Source organism: Saccostrea echinata, unplaced genomic scaffold, assembly GCF_033153115.1.
Source record: "Saccostrea echinata isolate AGI-Se365-2 ecotype Australia unplaced genomic scaffold, CSIRO_AGI_Sech_v1 ptg000001l, whole genome shotgun sequence".
NCBI classification, from domain to species: Eukaryota; Metazoa; Mollusca; class Bivalvia; order Ostreida; family Ostreidae; genus Saccostrea; species Saccostrea echinata.
This window is the reverse complement of record NW_026889750.1, coordinates 21,433,996-21,458,803: the sequence shown is the minus strand read 5'-3', so window position 1 is coordinate 21,458,803 and position 24,808 is coordinate 21,433,996. Positions and strand designations below refer to the sequence as shown.

The window sequence follows — 24,808 nt, the reverse complement described above, 5'->3', positions numbered from 1 at the left end:
TATTTCATGCATAGATCCTCTCCCATATAATATTTTGTGTTATAATGATAATTATTTTTTAGCTACTTGAAATTGAAATTTTTTCCGGCAGATCTACATCATGTACATACACAAATTTATCTGCACATGTTTTTTTTTAATAAAGTTTAAGAACCTCCGCATTAAAAATATTTAAACTAGATTCGCTTAATGCTGTGAATAATACAGAATCAATTATTTGGTTTAATTATTAGGTTTTGTTCAATACACCTCTATGATTATCTTATCAAAGGCACTGCGACTTTTATTTACTTAGTACGTGTATGCACTTAAAACCCAATAAAAATTAAAGTAAATAGTTATACACCAAACATCATACCTTTATTGTATTGTTAAACTTATTTTTCTTGACCAAGTGTTTCTACTTACCCTTTTATCACCAATTTCAATAACATCAAGCCGTGGCGAGGCCTCAAAAGTGGACTCCATAGGACGTTTGGTGATCAGCTGATTCAGATCGAAAAATATTGCGGGATTATTGCTATTTATTAATTTAATATTTATCTTAAGATTGTATTGAATAATTTAACCGCAAGAAATACTCTATTTGTATTTGTTCCCGACTGAAATAAGAATATCTACTTGCTGTTTCGTTTTGTGAAAAACGAATCTGTATTATTAGTAAACCAGCATGATCCTGATTTTAAGTAGGTCAATGCTGGTTTTTAAATCTAGGTCAATGCTAGCTATGCTAGTTCTATCCTTTGCTTGCTGATACTGATCCTGGTAATGCTGTTTTTTAAATGCTGATGCTAGCTCGATCCTGATGCTACTAATGCTTATGCTGGTTGATGTAACAAAATTAGTTCCCTGCACTGTACTACAGTATACACGTGTCTTGTCAGGAAAAACACCAGTCAAATTTTGAAACTAAATGAAAAATTATAATTATTATGTTTTCAAGCAAGCACTGAAAATTAATTGGCAATATTTTTCAAACGGAAGTTTCTTCTGTCTTTCGCTTTACATAAGTTTTGTTTTGTTTTTTGTTTTTTTTGTTTTTTGGTTTTGTTTTGGTTGTATATCTTTGGCCGATTTTTGTTTGTGTTTGTGTTTTGAAAATTTATTTTACCTTCTCTCTTTTTTTTAATTTGAAATAACATTTTAAAGATTTATAATAATATCGATGAGAAACCTGAATTAGACTCGAAATTGTAGCAATCCCAATAGAGGACAATTTTAGTATTTTTGAAGGTTAAATGTCTGCCATGTTTATTTTTGTCTAATCCTTAATGAACCGTAACTTTAAACTAACATTGTAACCTGAGAAGTTACAACACATTTTGTCTTTGAAAGTGTCAGACTTTAAAGAGCCCTGTTACATTTTTACCATTTCTTTTCCCTGTGCATATGGTAAAATAAGCTTAAAAATTTCATATTCATGAATTTTATCCAAATAGAATAAAAGATAATACCTAATGGGAAACCTATTGTGATTTCAACAGTGCCTTATGGTTAATGTCCAATACTTCCAAAGGTTCTTGAGCTAATGGAAAAATAACGTTATATAATGCGTATCGTGGTCTCAAATCGTGTCATTAGACAGTGGCTTAGGAAGTTTCGGCAGACGAATTCATAACTATCCCTTTGTGACTTTAACAATATCATCCATAAATTTAAAACAGCGAAGAGCTTTCCTATGTTTACTGGTTGAAGTGATTTTTCATGACAAAAACGTCGGTGAGTAGATTTCACACACGTTATAATAGCTATTTCACTACCAGACATTTTAATTTTAGTTTTATTGTTAAACAGAAAAGAAATACCTTCTTGACATTCAATCTGGGAATTAGCAGAACTAGATTTGCTTGTTTCGGGGTAAAGATATAGTTTCATTATCTTTTAATTGTAGCCCAAAAATTAATTATATCAAATGTTATCAAAATATACGATTTAGACAGAAGAGTTTTCGCGTTTCAGTTCTCAAAAAAGTTGGCACTCAATGTTACAGTATAATTATTGAAAAAATAGCCAAGAATCAATGCATTTCTTTGTTTTTTTCTTTTTTAAATCAAACGCTTAAATTTGTTTTGTGAATGCAATGACATCGGTGATACAGCGTTAGAGGCACATTTTTTTTTTACAGATGAGGACAGGTAAATTTATGAATAGCAAATTAACTTTAAAAAAAGGGAAGTAGGTCAAATATTATCTATAAAGAAATATTAAGAAAATTTAATTGCTTATATACTCTCCCCCTTTTCAGTTAACTCACACAAATTATTCAATACAATTCTTCTTGAATGAAACAAGTTTACAAATCGCGTCTTCATTAGTAAAATTTCCATTTTATTATTTCTTGAGTAATAGCTGAGCACTCTTACAATTGGCCATTCTCGTACAGTTTGAAGAAAATGTCAAGCATTGTGTCTAGAAAAAAAAGAACGAAAATAAAATCTCACAAATTCACAATGACTTCTTTCGAAACAGGTTTATATCTCGGATAATCGCAAAATTTGTACTTTGTTTTCCTTAATGTGATGTGAATGAAGCCATTTTTACAACTTCAGCTTCTATTGAACCAAAAGACTTTTGTCTAGAAGATAAAATTAATGCAATACAATTTATGCATCACGGTGGAGCAATACTGTGAAACATAATTGTAAAGTATATTGTACAGGTATGGGTAATCATGCCGTTTGTGAACCAAATAAACAGCGTAATTTGTTTGCAAAAGATAAACACCTTCCAAGGTTTTATAATTTTAAGTGACATGGTATTTCATTTTGAATGTATGTCGACATGCAAGTGCATCTTCTTTTTCCTAATCGAAATGACTGGTTTCGGGTAACTTCTCGCGAAAACTCTTTCTTCAGTACCAATTTACGGCATTTTCTCGCCATTGTTGAATGTGAGTACTGTTTACATCTATAACAATCGAAAATGGTTTCTCGAAGATGAGTTTCGGTACATTAATTACATACGTGTATTGAGAATAATTGATTAAATTTGACATCTATCTGACTTATCTATCTAATCTCTCTATTTATCCAGATGACAAATCTTATTGAATACACTATAAATTGCGAAATTCAAAATATTTTAATTGGTTAAAAAAAATTCAATTTAAGTAAAATGTATCTGCAGGAGCGCTACCATTCAAACTCGGAAATGAAAATAATTAAGACTTGAAACTTTACTTATGATGGTATGATTTCTTGGCCGTACGTTATGTAGAAACAACAATAAAAATGTTTGAAGAATTCAACTTTCACTCTAATCGATCTAATTAACAAACACAATATATTTTTATGACAATGAATTATGAAATACTTTTGTTTTCAATTGACAAATATATAAAGTGACAATGAGGAAAAAACCTGGAATTCATTAAGGGAAGAAATGTGAATAGTAGTACGTCATATGAATTACTTCAATTAGTTAAAATTTTAACTCAAATTTTATTCAAATTAAAAAATCTTCAAGAACAATCAAAATAACTGCCACTGAGAAAAAAATTGGAACACAAGTATGTATATATACTTCCTATAATATTGTTTATAATTGTAGGAAATCCGAAATATATTACTTATATTTTGTATACGGAGTACAGTTTAAAAGATGCCCTGGAGATAGATTACGCCAAACATTGTTGATGCGACAGTTTACGAAGAAATGGCCTTATACTGATAAGGTCAAACTGTTGATCTTTTATTATACGTACCTACTTTATTAACTTTTTTAAGTGTGTTTATACTTTTCTACTTTCAAATAAAAATATGTCAAATTAAAAATTCATCAGTATGATTGAAGAACACTGTTTATTTACCTGTGAAGCAAATATGAAAAGATCTACCCGTCGATTTGCCCGAGTGACTTTGGTACGATTTATTATATTATTTGCCTACTAGTAACAAAGACGTTTAATTCAATTTCGGCTGCTATTTGTCCGCACAAAAGAGTAATTTTTTGACTTTTTAGCTCACCTGAGCCGTAGGCTTAAATGAGCTTTTATGATGAAAGAGTGTCCGGCGTCTGTCTGTAAACTTTTCACATTTCTTTCGACATCCATCTGTCGTCTGTAATCTTTTCGCATTTTCGACTTCTTCACTTAACCACTGAGCCAATTTCTTCCAAACTTGCCACAAAGCATCCCTGGGTGAATGGGATTTAAGCTTGTTCACAGGAAGTTTCATGTCTAGTTCTTTCAAGGGGGAGATAATTAAAAATTCGTAAAAATTTGGTAGCATATTTTAAAAATCTTCTACTCAAGAACCATGAAAAGAACCAAGAAAAGACGAAACTTGTGTGAAAATTTCATTACGTACTATAGATTTAAGTTTTTCAAGAGGGGGTCGAAGTCGAATCATCTCGAGAACAGCTAAGCCATTATAAGTTATATTAAGGTATGTCACTCGTCAGCCTTTTAGAAAATTTCAGTCAGAATCTCTTACTTAAAAACTATTTATTACAATTCAATCTTTATAACATATTTAAATTAAACAATGTAAAATGTTCAACATTCAATTAAAAAGCTGCTCAAAAATTCACAAAGAAGCAAGATTTATAAGGGACTATTTCTTGTGGCGGAAGGATATTTAGCAGAAAATTCTGCAAATCTACACATTTATGAAATTTAATATCTTGGAACTTAAGCCTCACATACTTTTACTCAGAGAATATTTTCCATTATGATATGCCCGGAATATTAAATATAGGTCTCAATTTATATTTTTATAACAAAATTTACACCTTCGCTCAACAAACATTGCCAAGAAATGAAGATATATTATGGAAGTCGAGATAAAATTTACACACTTTTTTTGCCTGAAAATCGCATATTTTGACCAATATTTCAAAATTTACATCACTGACCCCAACTTTTTCTTTCATTATTTTAAACTACTCGATACTTTTGACCGATCAGCACTTAAGTCGTAAAAAGTTTAATACAAGAAAATATTCTATTGCCTATTTAGATTTTTAATACCCCAAATATGAGACTTTTTTAAGTGCAAAAAGGTCACACAATAATTTACGCGCATTAATTTGCATGATTTGTTCAACGATAAATATTATTCAAACTATTTTACGTAAAATAAGATTATGTTTATTGCCATGGTTACATCTTATAAAATATGATAACGGTTAAAGTGATTGACCAAAGAGTTACAATTTAAGTGCAAAAAGGTCAACTTAATTGTACCGTAGCTCAGTTAGATGCACACTGACCCCCCATTTTCTCTGCGATTTTGAGTCATACTATATGAGTACTTATCCAAAATATACTTCTCAAAAAATCCTTGATATAACAAATTTCACGAGTGACATACCTTAATATAGAAGTATCCTCAGGTAGTTTGTTCAAAATCATGATCTCCTGGGGTTGTGCGCAGACACAACAGGGGGCCAAAGTTTTACCTAGAAACCATATGGGAAATATATTAGAAAATCTTTTCAAGAACTACGCCTTTATTAGTCATATTAATACAGAAGCAACTTTAGGTATTGTAGAATCAAGTTTGTACAAGTTATGACCCCCCAGGGGTTGAGGGCACAACAGAAGGTTTAAGTTTTACACAAGAATATATAGGAATCATCTTAAAAACTCCTCTGCTCCAGAAGAGTAAAGCCATGATTATAGAAGCATCCTCAGGTAGATAAAAAAGCATCTAAGAAGCAGAAATAATTTTAAAGTGTTCTGTTTTAAATGTGACAGTAAAGAGATAATTTAACTATGGAGATAGAATAAACCCTTTTTTTAATTCGCAAAGGACTTATTTTTCTTTGTAACTTGTTCATAGTTAAAATTAAGATAGTGTTGGATATGTAGACAAACATTGCTATTTCTTGAATCAAAGAAAATTCGAATGGTAGATATATTGCCATGTTTACCTTCTAGAGTCGCAAAGTAAGAGGTTAATCTTTGTGTTGCGGGTTCTAGTTCGGGACATGGAAACCGATCCTTCGAATGAGACCGAGGTCGCATATCGCAATATATGATCCATCACTGCCCAATTACCGTAACTGCAAAGTACAGGACCAAAATTGCATTATTCCACAGACACACAGTAGCGTCCCAAAATGAGTGACATATGTAACGAAAAAAAAAAGAAAGAAATAAAGTGCCCCGCCACAGCAAGTTACGTCCGTCAAATATTGTTCAATTGTCATTAACAGTTTAGAGTGCAGGGAAATCATGTCAACCTTGATACAAGGATTTCAATGATTTTTCCATTCCTTATAATATCTGTTTATACATCTCCTGTGGTGTAGGCATTAATTATAACAAATATTACATTATAGATCTTCAACTGGTTGTGTTAGAGCTTGACAAATGTCCATCTGCAGCCCCCCCCCCCCCCCCAGCTTTTAGATTTGTGAGACGTGATGCTCTAAATTAGCTGATATTTTCAAAAGATTGAATAAAAATATCATATTAAACAATATCAATTTAGTCTTAACAACTTAATCTATATCAAATTAATATTTAAAAAAAAAACGGCTGGCCATCAAATGACATATACTATAAACTGACAAGCAGTTCTTCTGTCTAATTCCCAAAGGATACAGATAAGAGCTGCTTGATCAGAGATCCTCTAACAGAAATGATTGAGACATCTAGCCTTCCTACACTGAACTCATTAATTAATCTTTAACTGGATGCATGTCCACTCATTACTCCCAACGGATGAATGGATCTATACATACTATCTGCTTTGTAGTGCAATAAAAATGCATATTTATGTCACTCTGAAATTAAATTTGAAAACGATTTTTTTTTAAAAAATTTGTTACAAAGATTTATAAAAAGAAAAAAAAAAACTTGTGCAATCTTGATGCAACATTTTTAATAAGGTTCCTGCATTACTCTTAGATTTGTAGGGACTATCTACCATAATTAAAATATTTTTTTAAATACTTGATTTTTTAGATTTAGTGTCAGACTGGTTTTAAGCTGCAATTCATACGGATAACAGGCATGCTGATTTCAATATCCCCCGAAGTATAATTAGTTTTACTTATATTATACAATGTCAAATTAGTTTATTGTACAATATCAAATTAATTTACTACACAATATCAAATAAGTTTTAATTACTTTTCACCAAATTCATTTTAAAAGTTAGGCTAGCCAAGTATTTAATCCAACACAACTGATTCTTTTTGCCCAGTTCCTGAGAGATATAGATAACACCTGGTTGATCAGAGATGCTCTACCAGTTAGCTCCTCACACTAGATTCATTAATTTCTAATTTGATATGCAATTTTCTGTTATCAAATTCTCCTTGACCAGTGCTTGATAATTACACCCATGGGAAAGGTGGAATTTCTCTTGTAACATTACCTTTGTTATAGATTGCTGTAAAGTATATAATGAAAAAAATAAGTATTTTCTTGATTTAACATTTTTTTAATAAGGATACTGCAACACTCTTGCATTTTTAGGGATTGTGTAATCTAATAGTAAAAAGACAGTTTTTTTTTTAAATTTCACTTAAATGAAAGGTCACAGTAACCTTGAAATAGGTCGCAACACACCTTCTACCTAAGATGCACAAATTGGCCAAGTTTGATGATTCTAAGTCCAATAGTTTTCTAGTTATGAGCCGGGCAGGATTTTTCCATATTTGGCCATAGCATCTTCATTAAAGGTCAGAGCGACCTACTTTTAGTGTGCGACACACCTTCTACCCAAGAAGTATCAGCTGACAAAGTTTGATAATCCTAGGCTTAATAGTACTAAAGTTATGAGCCGGACACGAGAAAAGCTAACAGACAGACAGACGGACGGACATGAACGTCATAACATAATACGTCCCGTCTTAAGACGGGAGTATAAAAAGAGGCCCAGGGACATTAAACAGTCACCTGAGTATAATACAACCTTGTAAACGATACACACATTGGCAATTCAATAATTTTATAATAAAGCAAGTCTGTGAGCCAATGCTTCTTAGTAATACCCCGCTTTGATGTCACTGTGAATATATACTCTCATGAATCCCACCGTATGGCATGAACAAACAAAGAGTGTGCTAAAATTTCAAGCATCTGCGACGAGTAGCTACTAAGAAAACAGCAAAGAACATTTGATACGTACAGACGCACGGATAAACAGAAAGTTGACATCAGAATCGTACGAAAATGAATCCCATCATATGGCATGCCTACACAAACAGTGTGCTAATATTTCAAGCATCTGCGTTGGATAGTTGCTGAAAAAACTGCGACGAAAATTTGGTAGAGACTGGCACACGAATAAAAAAGAGGTTAACATCAGATTCGTACGAAAAGTATTCCCACCATATGGCATGCCTAGACAAGAGTGTGCTAAAATTTCATGCAGCTGCGATGAGTAGTTGCTTAAAAAACTGCGACGAAAATTTGTTACAGACAGACACACAAGGGTATAACAGTATACTCCCTCTCCTTCGGAGCGGGCATTATAATAACAAAAATAGGACAGTCAGGATCAAAACAGTCTGGTTATCTGCAACAACTATGAAAGAGATCTTGCTGCAAATTTATTCACACAAATAATCTAAACTAAACTATAACACAAATAAAACTAAAAAATCCAAGAGCGTAAAAATTTTGCTGCCGTACGAATCACGTTTGCTTTATCTATGAATCACGTGGTAAGCTTATCATCTCATTTGAGACTGAGGCACCCCATTGGGAGAAGAAATCACTTTTTCTACTGAGAAAAGATCTTCATCATTAATTTCAACTGAAAAAGTTAGTTTTAGGTTATATTTTTGGATATTTCAATTGTGATACTTTGTGAATGTGTTATAGAAAATATATTTTATATATATAAAGTCGGAGAACCCTTGAGGTACGGAACGCGGGGGAGGGGGGGGGGTTCCCGTCCCCAAGCACCTGTGACTGTAACTTGGCGATCTTTTATAATAAATTGCCCAACTAAGATCATCCTATCACTCGGGACCAGAGCGAACACCATTGTCAACCATCTCCTTTCCTTCTCTAAAACAATCAATCCAATTAATGATTGAATTTCTGGCAAGTCCTATGACTTCATAAACCTTGTACAAATTATTATAAGCTTCTGCAAAGGAATTTCCAAGATATACGTTAAACTTAACAGCCATTCATTGCTCGAGTACGACCGAGTTAGCCATTTTTTTGTCACAATTCATCTACATATTGACGTCATTTTCACATTGGGACGTCACAAACATGTCTCAAAACATTACGTAACATGTACTATTTACAATGTAAAGAACATGTTTATGACTATATGTGTGCCAAATTTCATTTTGATCTGAATTGTGGTTTGTAAATATAGAGATATTTCGCGAACTTTTTGATAAATTAACACTGTGTGTTAATTATATTCACGTTCTCCCGAGAAGAGCTATAGTCGAGTAAAAAGATTGACTTAGAAATCAATTTGAACAGAGCATACGTGCTTTCTTGCGAATTGTTTATGCACGAAAAAGGTATTAATTAATTAACTGTATATAAAAATCATATTGGCGCAGACAATTCATGATAAATAACATGTCATTAGCGGGATTTATTTGATTAAGTATTACACATATAATTGCCATTTTTAAAAGAGCGCGTTCATGTACATATGTATTATATCAGAATAATTTAATTTCGTTTGTATTCTAGCCTCTGATTGGTTAATATCCAAAAACGAACACAAATTATATCTGTATAACCTGGTTTGGTATGGGGACACCCCCCCCTGACAACCAGCTGAATCACCTGTATCCATACAATCCTCTCATTTCCAGTCCTTGGGATTCATGGAAAATTCCAGATTTAATAAACTGACCCAAACCAGGTTATACTCGAATAATTTGGCCAAGAATTAGAGTCATTCCTAAATTATTTTGCATGTACGTAATACATTTATCAATTTTTTTTTCCGCTCTTTTATTGGGCGTACCTGATAAAAGTGTATTTTCATTTATTGATGGCACGCTATTTGAATGAAGTATACTTTAATTATTACTCAGACTCGACAATAATCAGTATGTAGCTCAAACTTGCGAATGAACCAAGACCTACGGATCCAAATGTTTTAAAAATCTTCTGCTGCGGCGCTCGCTTCGTGATCGGGAGGTCGTGAGTTCGAATCTCGGCGCAACTGACCTAAGTCGATAAAAAAAAATGGGTAGCAACTGTTCCTTCGCCATGCGCTCGGCACTTTGAAGTGAAAGTTGCAGGTCCTTCGGATGAGACCTTAAAAACCGAGGCCCCGTGTCACGGCAGACGTTAGCACGATAAAGGTCCCTCACTGCTCAATGGCCCTGATGCCGAATAAAGGTCAAAATTTGAAGCCCTTCACCAGTATATGGTTACGTCTCTATATGAGTGAAAAATTCTCGAATGGGACGTAAAACAACATATTATCAATCAATCTATATGCTGCACCGCTTTTTGTCCCTCAATTTGGGATTTTTTCTTGTATTATATGCCTTCAGTCACTTAAAGCATGGTACCCGTTAACTTACCGTATATTTTACTCCATTAATCAACTTTTCAACGGTTCCAAACAACCCTTTATCGTCTTGGATTGACATTGCTACAAAATCATTCCGACGTCCCTGTTCGGATTGTTTTACAGTAAACATCTGTCAATGATCATGAGCATGCATACGACGAGAAAATGTATTTTAACAAAATAGTGGGGTTGGTGGGTCATCTATATTGTCTGTAAAAAAAGATAATATACTGAAACGCAAAAGAAACGCAACATCCTATTTTAGGGGGAAATATTATAAATAGAAAAAATTTTGTATCTAAAAAGTAAGGACATCTTCAACTTTGTAAATACCGGTAATTTAACGGTTGAATGATTTTCATACCATTACCGGAAGTTAAGTTCGAGTCCGCTTAACAGAAATCAAAAATTGCATGTTTAACAAAACAGTTGGCAATAATATGGGGTTTGAACGGTTTGTATCTGTTCATCATAAGTAACGCAGCAATATTTCGAAAAATAAATTCTCCTTTCTTTTCCGTAAGCGATGCCAAGGATTCCTGAAAATGACGTTAAGTACGCATTTCCATTGCTCTAGCTGGAAAATCTCAAAATAAAGGTGATGGAAAGTTGCAGATGCAAATATGCACTACATCACACGTCAAGAGGCTCTTACGTATCATTAGCATGAATGACAGTCCTTGGACCGGAAGTCCAAGGGATACTACACTGCGCTAGGCTAGAGAAAATTCCCTTATTATCTGAAAAACGAGCATTTAAAAATGGCAAAGAATATTCCTTTCGCTCAGATCTCGAGATAGATAAACCTATTGCATGGTAGAAATCAAGCTGCAATTGTTGTGCATGGCAGTCTTGCACGCTGTAATTTAATGGCCGGGGTGGAGGGTGTTTTAACAGTCATATGTTACTTTCTAAAGTTAAGGTATTAAGGGTGTAATGGTCATGACCTTGAATATGACTAAATTCAGTTTAGTTATAATGGACAACACTTCAGGCAATATTTCCCATATTTTCAAGCAATTCTGTCCAAACATAATTTTTCTATACTTATTTTCATGCCTGTACCCTCTAACCACTGGTGCACCTTTAATAGATAAAAGGTGCAGATGTAATTTTTTACCTGCACTCTAGTTAGTCGCAAACAGTTGAATGTTTCATGTATTCAGCTGCAACACTAAGCAGTACAGATTGCATATATGCATTCTTTTTAGTTCAAATTCATCAGGTATGATATATGAATATTTGTAATCGAGAGAACTTGTCTACTTTGAGTGACAATTTTGTCGATTTTTTTCATAAAACCGTTTGTAATATTCTGTCAATGAAAAATATGGTAGGAAAGATCAATGAAAGAACAATATCAATTTTGTGTAAGGTGTGTTTGTGATAATATAACAACAACAAAAATTTATTCCATCCACAATATTTATCTATATTCTGTATCATAGCGATGTACCCCTAGAAATTTAAGCCATTACTTTTTGTAAATGTCATGGGATATATGATAATTAATGAAATAATGAGCATATATAAACCACAGGTACTTGTGGACAGGAACCCCCCCCCCCCTCCAATATGCCCCACAGGTCAAAAAATATTTTTATGAATTTTTTTAATAAATTATTCCTCTAGTACACATTTACAATGTATTCCATAAGAAAAATCCAAAAAATAACGCAGAATTAACGTTTTACTAAAAAATCATACCCGCGGTATTGTAAAATAGAGAAGGTAAGTCACTTCCATTTGTTTACACTGGACCCCTCTTGGATATCAGGCCCGAAATATCATTTACCTAATACATGTCACCCAAATGTGTCATGATATCTTGTTTCGGTAGATATTTTTGTCTTTAATCGTGCTATTTAATTGCCCAGGCATCCCATAATAATCCGAGTATTCATCGTCAAACGTGAAAAATGCTACAAGATTTGGAAATGTTAGAGTAGAAATTACGGAAGTGATGCAAAAACGGCACCTAGCGTGTAACTCTCGAGTTCCGAGTGTTATAGAACTAAGGGAAAAGTCAGAGGTCTACGAAAAAGTTCGGGAAAATTTTAATAAAGAAGTCGAAATTGATTCATTAGAATTAAATTCTGCTTAAGATTTTCGAGATGAGCGAGGGTAGTCGTCAATATTCCCTTTAAAGGATGTTATCATTGATACGAAGTAGCGGTTTAAAAATCGCTTAAACATTATAAACTTGACATGTAACCCCCCCCCCCCCCCACTCCACCTCGACCGCCTTCCCCATCTGCGTGGACATGGAATTTTCATTAAATTGTGTCTGCGGAAAGGTGGATATCCGTTAAACTAATGTGGTAGTAAATATAATATTTAGAATGATAAACTAGTTTTAAAAATAAGTAAAGACAGAAATGTGATTATTTAAAACTGTACAAAAAAAATCTCTTTTTTTCCCCATTTGTTATGAATTCGCTATATGTATTTAATCAATATTGATTAATTTGGGGACGGGGGCTGTGGAACGTCATTACAAGTTACAGTGTTGGAGAAAAACAAATTGACCGGTTGATGAATGGTTGTACAACCCATGCAATATGTAAACGTCAATTGCTACGTAAAACAAGTTGCAATTATCTAACTATGACTGTTAGAAAAGACGTTCCTAAAGAACTTTTTAAAAAGTCTTTATTTTATAGAAATTAAGCTTCCGTTTGTTCAATTAAAATAATAGCAGCTTGATATATATGTAATCAAGGCCAGAAATAAACTCAGCAGTGCGACGCGAAAGTAAAGAAGAGCATGAAATTTTTTTTTTTTTTTTAAATTGGGTGCTGATTTTCATTCTTAAGAATTAATTTTGAAAAGACTCACATTTAAATTCCTTGGCAAATGATAATCATCGCATAAGAATATTAAAAAATACACATAATTATTAAGCTTAATATTATCGGAATTAATTGCAAGCATGTCCATGTAGAAGGGGAAGGGGGGTTACATGTCTTGTAAGTTGTAAATAAATGTTTAAGCGATTTTAAAACCGCTACTTGGTATCAATGATAACATCCTTTAAAGGGAATATTGACGACTACCCTCGCTCATCTCGAAAATCTTAAGCAGAATTTAATTCTAATGAATCAATTTCGACTTCTTTATTAAAATTTTCCCGAACTTTTTCGTAGACCTCTGACTTTTCCCTTAGTTCTATAACACTCGGAACTCGAGAGTTACACGCTAGGTGCCGTTTTTGCATCACTTCCGTAATTTCTACTCTAACATTTCCAAATCTTGTAGCATTTTTCACGTTTGACGATGAATACTCGGATTATTATGGGATGCCTGGGCAATTAAATAGCACGATTAAAGACAAAAATATCTACCGAAACAAGATATCATGACACATTTGGGTGACATGTATTAGGTAAATGATATTTCGGGCCTGATATCCAAGAGGGGTCCAGTGTAAACAAATGGAAGTGACTTACCTTCTCTATTTTATAATACCGCGGGTATGATTTTTTAGTAAAACGTTAATTCTGCGTTATTTTTTGGATTTTTCTTATGGAATACATTTTTAATGTGTACTAGAAGAATAATTTATGAAAAAAAATACATAAAAATATTTTTTGACCTGTGGGGCATATTGGAAGGGGGGGGGGGGTCCTGTCCACAAGTACCTGTGATATAAACAAAAGGTTATTGTCATATTGATTACACTTCACTATAGTCAGATTCATTTGTTCAGAAGATTGACCTCGTCACAGTGACCTTGACCCAGACAAAGATTTGCAAAATGACCGTCTTACATTTTTGCAGCTTCCATGTGCATTAAGTTCTTTACAGATCAAAACATTACTATACAATGTAGACTAAAATATATACTGACAGAAACACTAATCAAAAGGTAAAATAAAACCAATTTGTTCCCCACATGTATATAAAAAATATCAATAAAAAATATTCACCCCCCCCTTCTAAACAGTAAACTTATGTAAAAATAAATAAATTAATTAATGTAAATAAAATAACAAAAATCACCCTAACCCAACCCAGAATAAATCATTTATTGCCATATCTTATATTAATTTTTTTTTCTTTAAAGTTGTAAACATATTTACATTCTATTTTTTACTGATATATTTTGAACATCTCAGATATTTTTCTATGGACATTGAACGTCACTTATAAATTTGCAGATTCTACAATGCACGCAATGCTACCTATTACGTACATTTTTTCCCCTCAAACGGTTTGCTGATATTGAGAGAATCACAAGAAATCGCGATGCGAATGTAAAGTTTTGAATAAAAGGCATATATCTCGTTCGTTCTTCGAAAATGAAGCTATTTTTAGAAGTTGGAAAAACCCATGAAGTGTGTATTTGAAGGTATCATCGTTTTGACTGCATATTTTGTCTAACAATATATATTCACGTGTTTTCTACGTAATATCATATTCATTCTCTCCTCCGCTAAGTTATATTCCTTTTCTTTGGTGTAAGTTTTATGTTAGCGTCCTAGGCCGTCTTGACGACACGCCATTTTTGTTTACGAAGTACAGTGTTCCGAAAACTGCCGATGTCAGACACGTCGGTAAATGCCGTCATTTTTACCGGAAATGGCGTATTACACCTCTAATACCTTAAAAGATAATCATTTAACATTTTTATCAAATCTCTCATGTTTTTAAATTGTGTTTTACCTTACTGTATTCATTTTTGAAAATCATTGGATAAAGAATTCAAATATTTGTAGTTTACTGCTTGTTGCGTTTCTTTTGCGTTTCAGTATATATGAATTTATATACATACATACAAAATACATATATATATATATATATATATATATATATAAAACTAATTTTTTGTATGATTTCTGTCTAGACGAGTTATTGAAATTCTTATACAAATCTCAAGAAAGATTATGCATTATATAAAGAGACCTTTTCATATGAAGCTTAATATATACAGAGATTACGAAAGTTACGTATTTTGACAATTATCTTTAATTCTTTATATAAGATAGGGGTTCTGTCATGTAAATGGGCACAATTCATATAAAATAGGTTCAAGGTGAAATTGAGAGACATACCGATTTCTCTTTCCTGTTGCTTAAAAGCGGAATAGGATGTAAATACTTAGCTGAGACAGCAAATAATCGATCAGTTTTCTATATAGTATGTCTACAATATTTTTGGCTCAATAAATATTGTATTAAAGATTGAAATGAGGTATTCTGATCGAAGTGTGTCCGTCCATTTGTTTGTCATGTGTTGTACGCTGTTTGTTTAGTTTTCTTTATTTTTATTTTTTTTAATTTTATTTACGGGGCCCTATTGCAAATCAAAATTGCTACTGAACATACGGATTGTAGGCTTTTTCGTGTCAATATAAGATCTTTTCACTTTTAAGGTTTACGACAATAAGACAGCGTTAGTTGAAGTTTCTTGCGAAGAAGGTGTGTTGCAAGCAAACATGTAGTCTAATCAAGTCTTCCCAAGACTTAGTTTGAGCCAATCTTTTCAGTTGATGCATCTTGTGAGGAAGGTGTGGAGACATAAAAGGTCTAAATTTGAAGCCCTTCATCGGTATATGATGACGTCTCTATATGAGTGAAAAATGCTCGAACGGGACGTAAAAATAACATACAATCAATCAATCCTTGTTCTGAAAAATGTCATCTTACGATAATGTAATGAAACATATACTGAAACGCAACAAGCAGTAAACTACAAATATTTGAATTCTTTATCCAATGATTTTCAAAAATGAATACAGTAAGGTAAAACACAATTTAAAAACATGAAAGATTTGATAAAAATGTTAAATGATTATCTTTTAACTTTAGAAAGTATCATATGACTGTTAAAACACCCTCCACCCCGGCCATTAAATTACAGCGTGCAAGACTGCCATGCACAACAATTTCAGCTTGATTTCTACGATGCAATAGGTTAATCTATCTCGAGATCTGAGCGAAAGGAATATTCTTTGCCATTTTTAAATGCTCGTTTTTCAGATAATAAGGTCGAATTTTCTCTAGCCTAGCGCAGTGTAGTAACCCTTGGACTTCCGGTCCAAGGACTGTCATTCATGCTAATGATACGTAAGAGCCTCTTGACGTGTGATGTAGTGCATATTTGCATCTGCAACTTTCCATCACCTTTATTTTGAGATTCTCCAGCTAGAGCAATGGAAATGCGTACTTAACGTCATTTTCAGGAATCCTTGGCATCGCTTTCGGAAAAGAAAGGAGAATTTATTTTTCGAAATATTGCTGCATTACTTATGATGAACAGATACAAACCGTTCAAACCCCATATTATTGCCAACTGTTTTGTTAAACATGCAATTTTTGATTTCTGTTAAGCGGACTCGAACTTAACTTCCGGTAATGGTATGAAAATCAATCAACCGTTAAATTACCGGTATTTACAAAGTTGAAGATGTCCTTACTTTTTAGATACAAAATTATATTCTATTTATAATATTTCCCCCTAAAATAGGATGTTGCGTTTCTTTTGCGTTTCAGTATATCTACTATGTAAAACGAGTCTTTCTCATAAAATTTTAATTCTCTAAAATAACGGAATTATTGTTCAAAATAGTCTTAAATAGTATTGTAAATGATAGCAGTTTAAAAATCCACTTTTAAAAATTCCTCTACAGTTTAGGCTTACGTGTGACAGTAATTGCGATGAGATGGTTTGATTACGTAACACAGACATGTGCTTGGAATGCATTAATTGTCAGCGAAATGTCGTAACATGCTTGGGGGGGATTAAGAAAAAAAATATTTAGGTACATAAGCTATAAACATAGAACAATTAAAATACAACATAGGCTTAATTACATGTAAGTGGAGCTTAAATGTAAGCTGAATTTGCAAAGAAAAAATAAGTTTGTGTCCTACTTTCGTTTTTAAAATGATACAAATATTTAAAAAAACATGTTCTTCACATTACTTGTGCAGTTAAATTAAGAGCTACACCTGTATTTGCATTTTTGGGTGCATTTATCTATAAGATCTGCGTTTTCACCAAGATTTTCCCCTAATTTATAACTTTGGGGGTGCATCCATTATAAGAGTGCGGCCTTTACACGCGATTTTACGATAATAGTTTTGAATTCACCAAAATATGATCCGCCAAACTTGGCAACCTAAAATGGCCAAAGAACTGCGAACGATAGTATTGTTCTCCCGCCTACCTCCCAGTCAATTTTAAAAAGTTAACACATTTGAGTAATTTTTAATATCTTTATAGATATTTATATGAATTTTCATAAAACATTACTTCTTTGGGAAAACGAAGAGAGATAACTCTATAAATTTGGTAAAACTTGTGTTTTCAGTATAGAAATCAACGGAAAATATTTTAAAACATCTCTCTCTCTCTCTCCCCCCCCCCCCCCGTGAAACAAAAATTCCTTTTTACAGGTAATATGGACTGTCATTTCACAAATTCATACCAAAGCTTTTTGTTTCACGGGAGGGGGGGGGGACATATGTTTACAGACAAAAAACTACAAAAATGCTTATTTTTTCACCAATTTCAAAGAGGTCTACGACTAAAAGTATTTTATTAATCATATTTGTTAAATTTTATATGAGTAAAACATAAGAAAAGATTTGAGGAACATTTATTCATATCCAAGAATATTTTAAAATATGGTGATACTTTAAAGCCCGATTTCAATGAAAAAATATCGTCTAACCCCTTGTTTAAATAGCTAGAATTAGGGGTAATTAACTTTTTAACACTGGAATTAAAATTATCAGTCAATTACCATTGAACTGTTCTTTGCATTCAACAAAGATTTTACGGCGAAATTGCCATTAGTATTGAATTAAATGGGTGTAAAATGTATTCGGGAATCGAGAGTAAGTGTGCGTAGTTCTTTCTGTCCCGCCAAAAAACCAGCTATACGGTATGTGGATGAAGAAAAATAAGGCAAATAACCTTTGCATAATTTGATATACAAATGAAAATGAATTCAAATTGATTGAATCATCAACAATTCTTGGCTTAGAATTCTTCCAAACGACTGCAGTCTTTTCATGAAAAATTAAATGTTCAAGTTGAGGTTTCTGACTTGATACCAACAGTAAGGAATTCAGTACTATTTGACTAAGCATGCAGTTTCTTTGTTGATCTTTAAATATTTCTAGAGCACTAAATACTCACTCTCTCATAAACTACCAAAATAAAAAATAAAAATCCAGTGTGTAAGATGATATTCTGTCCCTTTCCAAACTGATGGCAAGCTGATGGTAGTTACTCTTTTCATGTTTCCTCTGGGACTCCCCTCTATAACTTGTACATGGTTCTCTGCATCTAAGAACTACGTACCGTAAAGACATATCCCTGTCCTCATAAAAACAATTTTTAAAATCTCTTGAAATGTGCACATTGGTATAATACTGAATAAAATAAATCTGAATCGGCAAAATATACTATTGAAGGGGGCATTTTTTGTCTGCATGTGACGTCATAAACTTTTAAGAGTAATTTTATAAAGACAAACCGTACACGTTTTGTTCAATTTTGACTTATCAATTAATAGAAAGCGCCAATTTGCCCAGAAACTCTACATTTTTTATTACCTTCCCACATATTATATCCAAAGATGGAGTCTGAGCAGGTCTGTGCTGGATATTTTCCAGTCAATCAATTCATCTACGTAAATAGACTATTTTCTTTCGAAATAATTTTAGGTCATATTCAACTTATGACGTTACGATGGATGAAAGTGTGTAATGTTTTAAAGTCTGCATAATTATAAACTTCTTAGAACTTTAAAATTCCCCCCAAAATTTTGTTTTGGTGGCAGATATAGACCATTACCTATATAATCCTCGCAGAATTCCATTCGTTGTTTGGAGGAAAACTGCATATCTTCCCAAGATCTCAAGCTTCTGCCGTTTTGCTTTTCGATTATCGTCATCGTCCTTAAAGGTAAACAATGCATTTATGAAATTTACCTGTTTTGATGGCTCAGATGGTGGTCTATCAGAAATTACCTTCCTTGCCATTTTAAGTGCCTTTCTCTGTACTCTAAATCCTCTAGAAAGCATCTTCTTCTTTAATGTCTAAATTGTCACCATTGTGTGTATTCTTTTCACTGCTGTGTTTACAACAGGGTCCATTTGTTTGAACACCAGGGTCCATTTGTTTGAACACCTCTGCTGGATATAAATATAAATATGCCATCCTTACCACTTCGGAATTCAAGGTGTAAATACCTGTTTTCCTAAATCCAGACTGAATATTTTCTGGAGAAAGCTTTCTAGTATATGCCTTGCCGGCAACCTCACTTACATTGTATCTGGTAATGGGAGCACAGGACTCCCTCATCGATTTTTGGCACCTGTAAATTTTCTCGAGAGGACCGTGGCAGGAGACATCCATGGGCTGCAAGATGTCGCGACCAGATATCACAGCCTGGCAGTAGGCAGAGTCACTCACAACGGAAGGTGGTTTATGGACGATGGATATACCCTTTATCTATGTTATAAATGGAATGAGGCTTCTCATACATATCATATGTAGGAAGAGTGTTTTAAAAAGATTCTTGAAATACCCGATAATTCTGAGCTGTCTCTTTGGAAGCCATCTATGCTCTCACAAGTTCAAGTCCCCTTAGTTTTAATACCTTGAGGTTAGGCCATCTCTTAAGAAATTTCATTGTAAATGGCTTGTCCTCCGTTCTTTTACCAAGATGCACAGCATAAGCAGAGACAATATCAATACTTTCTTGTCTAGTGTAACCATACGCATATGCTGCCATCGTCTTAAAATGTCCAACAGGATTTGCTTCTTCAAACCACTCCAGACCGTTCACGGTAGCTCAGTCAGTAGAGCGCTCGCTCCGTGATCGGGAGGTCGTGAGTTCGAATCTCGGCCGCGACTGACCTAAGTCGATAAAAAATCGAAAGCAACTGTTCCTTCGCCATGCGCTCGGCACTTTGAAGTGAAAGTTGCGGGTCCTTCGGATGAGATCTTAAAAACCGAGGCCCCGTGTCACGGAAGGCGTTGGCACGATAAAGATCCCTCACTGCTCAATGGCCTTGAGTGCCGAGTAAAGGTCAAAATTTGAAGCCTTTCACCGGTATATGGTGACGTCTCTATATGAGTGAAAAATTCTCGAATGGGACGTAAAACAACATACAATCAATCAATCAAATCACTCCAGCACAGGACTGTTTCCAAAAACTGTAGTTTCTCTGTCCACTGTGAGTTAGGCACTTGAAACATCTTCCATGATCTTGTATTCTTTTATCATTTTGCATGCATTTGTTATAGCTGTTGGGGAATAGAGTCTGTATTTTATTCTTTTTGGATACAGGATTGACTTATAAAAACACCCAAAAAATTCAAAATAAATACGAGGTGCTTTACTCTTCTTAACTAAACATTATCTTTGGAACTACACATTCAAATCAGATCACATGACTTTCATTGATTGGATGTCAACAAAGTAGAAAAGACTTACATCTAAGTTTTGTGTTTAGAGATGAATTTAACCATATTTATGTCTTTATGTGAGATTAAGTAATTTTAGCAAAAAAAATGATGATAAAAAAAAGAGAAAATTATTACTGAAAACAAGCACATTGTTTCAATACTGCAAGTCAGTCTAAATTTGTACTACTTGTAAAAGACTTGTATATGATCAATTTTACTAAACTATGGTACAAGTCACTTACCCCATATAATATAATCACTTGTGTGCATATACATGTACCCGATGGGCGTGGTCATGATGACAACTCGGGAGCTACGTACCCTCGTATCATTATGAACACGCTCATCAGGTGTCTGCACATAACTAACAAAATTATATGGGGTAACTACTCCTTGTATATATGTATATCTGTGTGTGTGTTTGGTGATACATGTAGTACTTGCGTAAGTGTTTGATTTTTTATTTGTTTTAGGAATGAACCATAGTGCCCACCTGTGTCTTGTTTTCTTTCTCCTTTTTGTCAGAATTAATACAGCATGGATCCCTAGGTAATTCCAAAATCCATATTTTAGGGGTTTATTAAATAAAACCTATCGACTATATTCAAATATATAATGAATGGCTTTAAAGTCATTCCTTTTTAAATAAACAATGTATAATTTCAAAGAAATATTGTTTTGTTTTAAGATATGACAAAAGATATGTTGCAGATTTAACATTGCCTGATTTACTGGCCAGGGCAGGAAATAAGTGTGCACATGTAAATTGCCGGTATAAGGATCTTATTTTGTAAGTATTTAAAAAAAAACTCTGTCATGACCTAAACATAAGATAGAATCGCTAAACTTGTAAAGGGGTTTCTTTTATAAAAACGGTAGCCACAAGTATGAAAAATAGTAAATTTCATAAAAAGATTACTGGTCCCTTAAAATTTCTAAATGAAAAGAAATTGGTCAGAAAATGCTTTTTTCTTATAATCATGTCATATAATGTTCATGTTTTCCTTCATTAGGAATTTCTTGCATCTTTTCAGGTATGGAAAACGGCGCAAAAGAAATGCCCTATTAAGGTCATATAATGCATGTTGCTGATGAAGATACATCCATGGATGCATTTTGTGAATCAAAAGTATTTTATAATAAACACCTTTCAGCTTAAGATATGCTTTTTAAATCTTGTCTTACTAGAAACAACACTAGTATTCAACAGTACAATAATAAAAACATATGTTCAACGTATTGTTATATATAGCTGAACACGACTCGTATAAATAGGCATACGCCATATTCGATTATGCTATCTTCAATATCAGCACCAGGATATACCTTTCGCATTCGTTACACCTGACTGCTTTTTTGTCACGGGTATCGGCGTGGAATGGCAACATGTGTTCGTTTGTTTGTTGTTTAACGTCCCTCTCGAGAATGTTTCACTCATATGGAGACGCCACCAATTGCCGGTGGAGAGCTGTAAATTTTTACCTCTACTCGGCACTTAGGGCCATTGAGCAGTGAGGGATCTTTTTTGTGCCAACATCTACTGCGACACGGGACCTCGGTATTTTAAGTCTCATCCGAAGAACCGTTCTCCACGTCCCACAGTGGGATTCGAACCCGCGACGTAAGGATCAACTCCTTTCTCCGCGACTCTAGAGCAGACGCTCTACCACCGCGCCGGGTTGGTTATCTTGCATTGCCTTTGTTTATTTACTTTATTGCACTAATGTGTATTTGTGTTTGTTTACTGCACTGATCTGTACAGCTGATTTTGTTATCTTACTCTCCTGCCGTAGAAGTACGAGTTTATTATTTTTTATCGCTATCAAGTGCTGTGTAGCATGCGTCCGTCTACACCGGTGACATCTGATTACACTGAACAGCGACTAAGTGAGCGGCTTATATAGGGGCCCTCAGATATAGGGAGCGAATAATCGAAAATGGCGGACATATTCCTTTTATGAACCATGTTCAGCTTTAAATTTAAATTGTAAGGTATTGATAATCCAGTATAGTTTGGTTCGTTTTACATGTGAAGCTTGTCCTTACTTTTCTTTCATTGTCCGGAAGTCTATAAGAAAACCATGATGAACCCTCTGATAGCAAGGTTGTTTAGTTCTGTTCTTTTTTAATATACTTGTTTTAGTACTATGCATTGTTGTCTTGCACCAATTAGATCGCAGCGCCCTCTAGGTCCGAACAGTCATGCTTGTCACACAATAAATCATATGCATTATCAAACGTATATATTTTTAATTGTTTTGTACATAACATGGCAGCTTTGGATGATTTTTCAAAATTTCAATGAATATTTTAAATATACAAATAATAAAGAAAGACAACTCTTAAAATTCTGTTAATATTCTTAAAATAGAGTTTGCAAATCTTTACAAAATTCAAAGTTATTCCTGATCCAACATTTGAAACTTCAAATTTATTTTTAAGGGTAAAAATATGTTGTTGGAATTCTTTGCCTAGCATAATAACAATTTTACAGCATTTTGAATTTGTAGCAATTAAGCAATAGAAACGAGCCAAAAATTGCTCATATGACCTTCTGAACTTAAAAATGTGACCGAGTTGCTGGTGGTCTATGAGGATCATTACGGCCCTGAAATGTACATGTGATGTAAACCCACTTTACATTACAGAAGGTCTCATACTTGTCTGGTTGATTTAAATACCAGTTTTAAGATATACAAATGTTCATTCAGGTATTTTGAAGATGTTTTTTTCAATTATCAAGGTTATTCCTATTCATATGTCATCTCAAAATATCCCAGTGAACCCCGAAAGACACAACAGAGTCTGTCACACCTGTTTCTTATTTGGAAGGGCCAAGTAAAATCTAAATCGTAAGCTTTCAGCTTTTCCGTTGTCAACTTTCCTAAATATTTATGTATTAATATAGGGTTTTCATTTCCCAACTTATTCAATACTCATAAGCAAGCTCTGAGTACGATAAAAAATTAACCGAGGCAGGCTACTGACAGATAAGTTGATGATTTAGTAGCAATGCGCAATAATTTCTTTAGAGTCAAATATTTTTTTATTTCCGTAATCTACGTTAAGTATGACCCACTGATCCGATTACAAGAATCATTTCTCAAATCTGTTGAAAATTAAGTTTTACATGAATGTTTTATTAAATGGAATATCTATCTTTACGAGGAAAAGATGAGAAAGTGAACATTGGTTAATAAAAAGCAGATAATACCTGTATGCAAGACCCCAGTATTTCAGAATGTAACTTGGGTACCAGTTAATAATTTTCATATAAAAGCTAAGAATATTTATGCGCTTTAATTAAAACACTGGTGAATATTGACAGGATATTGTAAAATGCAAGAGTTATATCCCATTGTTTTTTATACAGTAGCTTGTGTGTGTGTCATTACTCGTATTCTGTTATTCAGGTAATAAACTTATCAAGAAAATTTACGTAATCATGATTATAAATTACGTTTTTATTTGATTTTCATGATCAACGTAAAACAATGCTGAAATCGTATTATTGATCACTGAAAGATGAAACCTATTTTCTTTTTAGCTCACCTGTGCCGAAGGCTTAAGTGTATTTTTCTGATCAAATAATGTCAAGCGTCCATTTGTCGTCTGTAAACTTTTCGCATTTTCGATTTCTCAAGAACCACAGGGCCAATTTTAACCGAATTGCCACAAAGTATCCCTGGGTGAAGGGAGTTTAGTTTCTTCACAGGAAGTGCCACGCTCTCTTCCAAGTGGAGACAATTAGGAACTCGTGATAATTTGGTGACATCTTTTAAAAATCTTCTCAAGAACCATTGGTCAAGAAAAGATGAAACTTATGTGAAAGCTTCATTACATACTCTAAATTCGAATTTGTACTTATCATAACCCCCGAAGGCAGGGCGGGACCACAAAAGGGGGTCGAAGTTTTA

General features: G+C 33.6%; 1 long non-coding RNA gene across 1 annotated transcript; it reads left to right on the top strand.

Annotated features, from left to right (window-relative positions):
• The first annotated feature begins 1,599 nt into the window (after positions 1 to 1,599).
• Positions 1,600 to 22,050, top strand: LOC133187287 (uncharacterized). The gene is made up of 4 exons (XR_009721166.1): positions 1,600 to 1,719; positions 21,365 to 21,440; positions 21,580 to 21,681; positions 21,926 to 22,050. It is a non-coding gene; the product is annotated as an uncharacterized LOC133187287 (long non-coding RNA).
• Positions 22,051 to 24,808: the final 2,758 nt, after the last annotated feature.